This window comes from Balaenoptera borealis (assembly GCF_965194805.1).
Source record: "Balaenoptera borealis genome assembly, chromosome: 9".
NCBI lineage: Eukaryota > Metazoa > Chordata > Mammalia > Artiodactyla > Balaenopteridae > Balaenoptera > Balaenoptera borealis.
The window spans coordinates 59,717,776-59,727,490 of NC_138873.1; positions in this window are offsets into that span (position 1 = coordinate 59,717,776).

Here is a 9,715-nt window from a genome sequence, read left to right on the forward strand (position 1 = left end):
GTTTACATGATACATTCGATCATTCCCTCCAATCTGGTAACAGACACGGGAATGGTCTCTCGTGAATGCTTAATTCTCCGCCATCATTTGTTCATTCATTTTTTCACAAGTACTTCTTGAGCACATATGTGCCAGGTGCCATTTTAGGCTCTGGAGTTAATATTAAACTCTGGATAGAAAGTCTGTGTCCACATGAATCTTACATTCTAGAGGGAGAAATAAACAAGTAATCAAATAAATATATAAAGAATAGATCGTGATAAGTTCTATGGAGAAAAATAAAGCAATGTAAGGTAGGCTGAGGCAAGTTTGGTATTTTTATATGGTATGTTCAGTAAAGACCTTATTAAAAGAGTATTTGATCAGAGACTTCAAGGAGGGAGTGGCCATGAGGATATCTAGGGGAGGAATGTTCCAGACAGAGGAAATGGAAGATACAAAGATCCTGAAGTAGGAGTTGACTTGAAGGCCAAGAAGGCCAGTGTGGATGAAGCACAGAAAAGAAGGTGGGGAGTAACGAGGGATGAGCTGAAAGCAGTCACAGATCATACAGGGCATTGTCGGCCAGTGGTTCTCAAAGTGTGGTCCCTAGACCAGCAGTATCAGCACCTCCCAGGACTTGTTAGAGACGCCAATTACAGACCTGCCCCTCAGCTTTCTGAATCAAGAAGCTCTGGGGTGGGACCCAGCGATCTGTGTTTTAACAAGACTCCAGGTGTTCCTGATTCTGTTGCAGCTCAAGTTCGAGACCCAGGGTTGGAAGCTATGGTAAGGCCTTTGGATTTTATTCTGAGAGAAATGGGGAGCCATTGAAGGGCTTTAAGCACAGGACATAACCAGATTTCCATTTACAAATGATCACTCTGGCTGCTTTGTAAAAAGCAAACTATAGTGAGGCAAAGGAAAGAAGCAAAGAAATCAGTCGGAGACGCTGTCATTGTCTGAGCAAGAAGTGATGGCTTGGACTGGAATTGTGGTAGAGGTGGTGAGAAGTGGTTGGATTCTGCATATATTTTGAAGACAGAGCCAACAAAAATTGCTGATGGAATATATGTGATGTGAGAGAGTTAGAGAATAGATAAGAATGACTCTAAAGTTTTTGGACTGAGCAATTGGAAGGATGGAATAACTCTTCATGGAGATGCAAAAAAAAGAAAACAAAACAAAACTGTACGGGTGGGTGGTTTAAGGGTTAAAATGAGGAGTGTGGTTTGGGGGTAAAACTTGGGAGTTGTCAGGGCATATGTGCTATTTCAAGCAACGGGCCCAGATGAAATCATTTAGGGGATGAGTACAGACGGAGAAGAAGTCTTAGAGCTGAGCCCTGAATATTTAGAGGCTGGAGATGAGGAGAAGCCAGAAAAGGAGACTGAGAAAGTGTAACCAGTGAGACTGGAGGAGAAAGAAAAGATGGTGCCCTTGAAGCCAAATTAAGAAAGTGATTGAAGAAAAAGGAAGCGGGAGCAGGGCTGAGATAGGGTGGGGAGAGCCAGGCACTTGCCTCGGGTGCAAAATTTAAAGGAGGTACCAAGAAACTCAGAAATCAAAATAATTAATATCTCAATGAAATATTTAAAAAAATAAAATTCTATTAAAAAATTCCATGATAAACAAACTATCACAATTTAAGTAAAGACAAGATCTGACCCTACACTCACACCACTTAACTTATGCCTCTCACCTTGGTCCTGGCCTGGCCAGATCCTATCTTTATCTAAAATTTTGATATTTGGTTCATCAGGATTTTTTTTGCATTTACATTGAAATATTATTTTCATTGTTTTGGGCACCTCCTTAAAATTTGCACCTGTAATGAATGCCTCACTTCTCTCAGGGTAAGATAGAGACAGAGGATGTACTGGGTTCAGGAATCCAGAGTCAGTGGTGATTCTGATGAAAGCTGCCTCAGTGGTGCTGTGAGGAAATGTATAACTGGGGAGGATTCAAGGGGGAATGGGAGGAGAAGAATTGAAGATAGTGAACCCAGGCTATTCTTTTAAGGAGTTTTGCTATGAAAGAGGAACAGAGAAATGGACATTAGTCACAGGGCATGTGGGTTCTAGCACAGGTTCTATTTCACATAGATTCTATTACAGCATGTTTGTATGCAGAGAGAATGACAGAAAAGTTGGAGGGTTGATAATCTAGAAGGAGGGATGCGTCCCATAAACAGGAGTAGATGCTGGACCCCTGTGTATGCGAATGTGCTGATGAGGGAGGGGGCCCATGGCTTGGAGTGAAAACAGGGATGTCTTTTCAGTTTTACTAGAAGCAAATCAAGTCAGCTTACAAAAGGACAAATATAAGAAAATATGAATTCTTAAAAGAGGAAAGGAGGTTTACGAAGGGAAAAATAACACTAAAGTACAGTGGCTGTGATTGTGAGCATAGCCGTACTGTAAGTTTTCTGGCAGCAAAGGCAATAGGGAGATGATATAAATTACTTAGCTCATTATGGAGAGGAGGAGATACAACTGTCCCTCGGTGCAGGTGATGTTCCTATATAACTGACCCCTGGAACTATTGTATATGCAACATGAGTAACAGAAGGGGCAAACATCCTTAGCAACTATTGCTTCACCCATACAGAAGTGTGATCAATGTGGATCATTCTTGTGCTGTCCTTTGAGAAAGGGCCACGTCCTACGTTACGAAGGGAAGTTGCCTAAGTATTTAACTTTTGATATTTAATAAGATGTAACTCTAGAACTTAGACTCCAGAGGTGCAGGCGGAGGAGCATTCTTAAATTCACTTTCTGTCTATTGGGTTTTTGATTGGATCTCACTGTCAGACACAGCAAGGTGATTCTATCAAGCTTGGCAAACATCAGCTCTGCCCCACTGTGGATTAAGGATAGAACTCACCTCTATGGGAACCAAGTGGTGATATCCACACATTTATGAAAGTTAAGGAGGCTGCTTTGTGTCCTTGCCCTCATGTGAGGTCTCTGCACTTTCACTTGGAGGGTCATCGCCAGACCTGTGGGCAAAGCCAGGGTTTTCCTTGGAAAGGCATTTGAAACAGTGTTTCATTAAGCCCACCCAAGGAGTATGGCAGAGATGACTTTAGCTTTAGTGTTTTTCAGAGAGGGTGTTACCAGATATCCACAGCCATATCAAAATGTTAGGTTTTACAGTGTGCACTCAGCATCTCGGAATCCTGACCGGCCTCCCAGGGTTACAGAACACACCCCTTACACGATAGAATGAATTGGACTCATGTATGGAATTATTTGTTATTGATTTCTTAAAGGCTGGAGGATATCAGCCCAGAATTGTAATTTTCATTTAACAAATTTTTTTAGTTTAATTATTCCTGAAAGTAAGTGGCTACTAGGATCATTTAGAACTGAAGAAAATAACCATTTGGTGTTTCGTTCAGTCAAGTAAGCAAACACCACAATTAAGATATAGTCAGTCAAATTAAGTGTTTTGTTTTGTATAAACCAAATAAATACACACTGACTAAATGGTTGAAATTTCAGCTTGTGGAGTTAGTGACAAGTAAATCCAACCAGAGCATGTGTCTCCAATGCCCTTTTCCCTTCCTTTTCCTGCCATCAGTGCAGAAACTCTGCTAGGAGAAGGGACGGAGGAAATACAGCCAGAGTAACTGAGAGTCAGCCTGCCCAGGGGAGCCCGGACCGATCAAAGAAGGTAGAGGGAAGGAGTGAAGTCTCAGGGCTGTGCTGGGTGACAAGAAGGGAGACAGAGTGCCCGGGAGCCCAGAGAAGTGTCACAGGGTTAAACTAGTACAGACACTAACGTTCTACTTGGGAGGAATCACACACGGCTATCCTGGGCTTAAAGTGCCAGGATCTTTATGAAATCATGAAGAAGTCCTGTCTTAAAAGGGGAAACTATTCAAATCTCTGGTCTCTTAGAGATGATGATTCATCTCTAAGTCATCTTATACTTTTGAAATTTGTCAGTGATATAATGAGAGCAAAGTTTTTCCCGTAAAGAAGACATAGGCTGTTTGTTCCTTGCAAAGGAAGTGAAAAATGAGGAAACCATCTGGCATTTGCTCAAAATATCTAGATAATTGAGGCCAAAGTATCTTTTAGCTTAATTTTATATCAATGAACATCCTTCATGCCCCCTTCCACATTTGCTGGGTAGAAAGTATCTTAAGGAAAGAGCCTGAAATTGTCTAAGAAGAATTTTGAAATACAATGGCTATTAATACTATTGGATTGTGTTCTCTATCCCTAGCAATTCTGCTATTGTTGAATTTAATATATATGTGTATATATATTAATTAAAGAGATATTCTTTAAGAATCATTATAGATCGAAAACTCCTACCTTTATTGAAAATTTCACTGCATTGATCAGATAGTTTTCACAGGCGATGTGATCTCTATGTTATCTCTTGAAATTTGCATTTCAAAGCTGATAGACTAAATGAGATGAAGTTGATGTCCTTTCTGTACAATAGAGATGTAGAATGAATCTCTGCTGGAGAAAGATTATTATTTACTGCTAAGTTTATTTAATAAATTTAATTTTGCCTTTCTAATTCAGAATCCTATGTTTTGTACCACATATTAAAAGCTTCACATTTCTTAGGAAAACAGAATTATATTTAAAACACATTTAATAGCTGTTTTATCCCCTCTACATAAGTGTATAAAGTATTGTTTTATTATTCATTAAAAATATTTTGTGATATCTTCTCGTGTTAAAAGATGAGTACCACCTTTAATTCCTAGTGTTAATCTGGAGTTTTCATCTTCTACAAAGTGTACGCTACTTTTTGTTTTACTGGGAATAAATTGAAAAGATTTTGGGAAATCTTTTTCACTGGGAAAAAGATGTGGGAAACATCGTAACTCCCTAGTTAAAGAAAAATGTTTATTTCATGGGAAAAAATAATATTAACACCAATCAAACTTGAAACCATTATGTCACACAGGTGCCAGTATAGTTAACTAGGTTCCTTAAATCTAACTGGTCAGTATCTGAAAACCGCTGTCAATTTTGCATTTCCCCTAAATTCTATCACCCTAAATGATATGAAAAGATTATGTATCATGTTCTTCAAAGTTTAGAAATTGGATGATCCAATTAGGTCTTAGATTTGAAGGAAGCAAAATTTCCCAGAGTACTGAAAATATAGAATGTTATGGTTTTGCTGGGAAATACATAACAAGAAGTATATGACATGAATTTAGTGTTGGCCTTAGTATTCTATATATTCTTAAAATATTTCCCCACCCTTCAAGTTTCTTCTTCTTCCTCTCTTCCCACCCCTCCTACCCCTGCTCCTCCTCCTCCTCTTTGGCTTTTGGTTCAACTTGATTTTCGATAGAAATGACAAGCACCCACTGAAGACCTCAATAGCTAATTATCCAAACAGGAGATGAGCAGTGGCTTTCCTTAGTTGGCGAATCAGCATTATTCCTAATTTATATTTCTCTCCTTTTCCCTAGGCTGTTTCTTAACTAGTCATCAATTGAAAATAACTCTGGTTATTTTGGATGGAGTTTGCCTATTTTTTTCTGTATCTTAAAAAACGTGGTTTAGAAGGACCAGGTTTACACTCTCACCTTAAGCAACTACAAAACCAAAAAAAATATATATGAAATAACAGTTTGCAAGACATTGGGATCACGCAGTGAAAGACAGTGATTCCTGAGAGATGGGAAACTAAAGAGGCGAGCCCCCTGATTGTCCCAGCCTACTTCCGGGAGAGAGTTTTGAGGCCACAGCACAGCGGGGGGAGAACCCAAGTGGATGTTGGCAGTTTATCTGAATTCTGTAACCAGTGAAAATATTTTTTAAAAGCAATGGTGAAATAAGGGCTTTTTCAGACACAAGCTAGAAGAATTCATCACTAGCAGAATTGTAGTGTAAGAAATGTTCATGGAAGTCCTTCAGGCAGAATGAAAATGGTACCTGATGGAAATCTGGATCTACAGAAAGAAATGAAAACACTGGATTAGTAACTATGTGGATAAATATAAGGTATTTAAATCTCTTTAAAAGATAATTGACTGTTTAAAGCAAAAATAATAATGTATTTTGGGGTTTATGATATAAGTAGATATAAAATGTATGAGAAATATGGAACAAAGTTCAGGAAAGAGAAATGAAAGCATTATTGTAAAATTCTTAAATTGTACACGAAGAGGTATAATGTCATTTGAAGGTAGACTATGATGTTATACAATGAATCCTAAAGCAACCACTAAAATAACACAGCAAAGAGCCTTATCTAATAAACCAACAAAAGAGAAGACAAAATCATGAAAAATACTCAATTAATTCAAAGGAAATTTAAAAAAAGAGGAAAAGAGGAACAAAAAGAAAAAAACAGTTGGGACAAATATCAAGCAAATAGAATGTGAGAGACTAAACCAAATTATGTTACTAATCCCATTAACTATAAATGGTCTCAATACCCCACTTAAAAGGTAGAGATACTCAGATTGGATAAAAACCCAAGCCTCAAATATATACTGTCTACAAGAAATATGCTTTAAATATAATGACACAAATAGGTTACAAGTAAAAGGATGGGAAAAGATGCACCACACTAATTAGACAAATGCTGAAGAGGCTGTATTAATATCAGACAAAGTACCATCAAGAATGACAAATTACCTTCAAGAGGGGTTTTACAAAGTATTCATTCCTTTATGCAGTCTGAAATAAAAATATCACAAAGACTAAACCTTGCCCTGATCTCATTCAGCAATGTGATTCTTAAGACAGTTTTAAAAATTGCAGATACAGAAAGCTCCTCCATGCATATCTTTCTTTTAAAACACTCTCTTTTCAAGGTGGGGAAAGAGAGAGGCAGAGAGAGAGTCAGAGAGAGAGGGTTTATGTCAAAACAAATACACAAATACAGAATAAATTCTTAGCTCTCCACCTGATTTTGAGTCAAAAGAAGGGGAAGGGGAAGTTTTCTTTCTTTCCTCATGAGGATTCCTCCTTTTTTCATTTTTTTTTTTCTCTTTGGAGTTGTTTTCCGTATGCCCTGGGCTCCCCGTCAAACACGTGCAGGCATCGTTATTCCACTTGATAGCAAGTCCACCTTTTCAGTTGCTTAGGCTAAGAGCCTTGGGGGTCATCCATGAATCTTCCCTCTTTCACTCTCCACATCTTATCAGGTATCCTGTTTACCTTCAAAATACACCCAGAATCTGAGCTCTTATCACCTTCATTGCTCTTACCTCCTTCAAACCCCTATCCTCTCTCCCCAGTCACTGTGATGGTCTATTACATGGAGTCAAATCATGTCCTCTTCTTTTCAACACCCCCTCACCCCCACCAGCATTCCCCCTTCTCTCAGTATAAAATCTAAAATCTCTACAGCCGTCCACAGGCCCAGAATGATCTGGTGCCCACGACTTCTCTGCCTTCTCTATGACTCTCTCCCTCGTCCCCTCACTCTGCTCCAACAACCAGCCTCCTCGTGGTTCCTACAACACACGGTGTGTGCTCCCTCTTAGGCCTTTGCAATGTTTGCTCTCTCTGGTACACTTTCCCTCCAGATATACTCATGAATAACTCCTTCATCTCATTCAGATTTTTGTTCAAATGTTAATGTCTCCATTAGATCTACCCCGACTGCCCTATTTGAAGTTAAACCATCCTGACTTCAAGCCGCCTCTCCGCTCCCTACCTATCCTGCTCTGTTATGTCCTATAGTTTTTATTACATTCTGACCTACTATATAATTTACTAATTTACTATTTTTTATTGTTGTTGTATTATTATTTTTTTGTCGGTCTCTCTACAATAGCACTGAAGCCCTATGAGCACAGGGATGTTTGTCTACTTTGTTCAGTGGTGTATCCCAAGGGCCTAGAACAGTGCCTAGTACAAAGTAAAAGCTCAATATTTATTAATGATCAAATGGCCATTTGCAGGAAAAAGACCTTGCCAGAGGAAAAAAAAATGTATTTCATCTTTTCTGCCAAAATGTTTACCACAGTGCCACACATGCATCTCAATTTAAATTATTGGTTGGCAAACAACTGAAGATGACACGAATTGTTTTTAAATTGAAGTGTAGTTGATTTACATAAAAATGACACTTTTGACAGATGAGAAGATGGCTAAAGATTTTGGCCACATGGGCAATTGTTTTATTTTTGTTAGATTTCTGTGGTAGAAATACCCTATTGTTCCTATTTGAGTGTAATTCTTATACAACTCAGTCAAATGATTAATACATTATTAGGTTGTTAGGCCTGAGGAGGTGGAGTTTCACTTGCTTGGTTATTGTCATTTGTCCATCATGGAGGAAGGAGGTGTATCTCTTAAAATGGAAAATTCCTCTGGGCTTGTGGGTTCTTGAGAATCACTCAAGCTTTAGCAGGTCTCAAGGTATGTAAGTGGTAGTTTCTATGTGGCGAGTCTAAAGATGGCACCCTTCACCTGGAGAGAGATTTGGAACAAGAAAAGACGGAGCCAAAGCTTTGATGTACCTGACCGTGGGGCTACAGGACACACATGAGACATACACTCACACATACTTGTGAATCCCCAACACAATGGCTGTATTCCCCACTCAGGACAGTAGACCAATGAAGTTGGAGGAAAGTCAACCAGGGTAGGAGGTGACCACCTCTTTTCAAGGTGAATCCTTCTGGGGGTTGAATTCTGTTTAAATGAGAGAGGTGTTTTTTTCAATCCTTTCCTTACCTCTGGTTGACATTTGCAGTTTGAATTTGCCGTGCATTTGGCTTGTGCTATGTATAACGTGCACTGTATTATTGCACAAGTATGTACAATGTTTGAAGTGGCCAAGAGTTATATTTGCCTGGCCTTGTTATTTGCTGGAATTGCATCTCCCTGTTTGACACGGTTATGATATCATCCTTTGAGCTCACTGAGTGCAGGGGCCTCAAGTTTTCTTTCCTTCATAGTCTTCCATTGCAATAATGTTACTTGCAGATGACCTAGGTTGTGACAGCAGAAGTCAAGCAGAAGGAACAATCACATCAATTTCCATTTATTGATCATCTGCTATGTGACAGGAAGTATATTAAATATTTTACAAACTTGTAAATATGTATAGTTATTATGCTGTCTTTTGTTCTCTGTGGTTTTCTTAGACCTTGTGATGCTTTCTGGAGGAGATGGATCTACTTTTTACGTGCCAGATCAGTTCCATACAGAGAATGGGCAGGAACAGGAAAAGGGTGGATGGGGACGGGGTGTGGAATATGCAGGGTCACTACCAGCTCATGCCTAAGTAAACAGATTCAACCTGGGGCCCAAGAAACAGTGAGAGCACTAAACCATGTGTCCTGCTGATGAAAGCTCGTGGGAAAGTCCTTCGGTTAGAGGAATTAAAAGATGAGGGATGGATACCAAGCCTTTCCAAATAACTTCTGATAATTGGCCCTGGATCAGTACATTAATGAATTGTGAAAATGATTTTTGGAATGCTTTAATAGTTTGTATTTTTCTCATGTCCCTCCCTCTACCAGGGTAAGAGTCAAAGCTAAATTTACTAGTTTTCTATTGGTTACTTCCCTAGAAGTTGTTTCCTTTTCTTCCCACTATTATAGTTCAAATTTTACCCTAAAAAAATTTATCCTAACGAATTTCAGGACACTTGTCCAATTTTTACTGAAATTTGGCGGCATTACATGATTTAGTTGGTCATTGTTGATGTTTGGGGAACGAGCAATTTGTTACACAGAGATTTTCACTGTGGTGCTATTTGGAAATAGTATAAGAAAAGCAGAGTT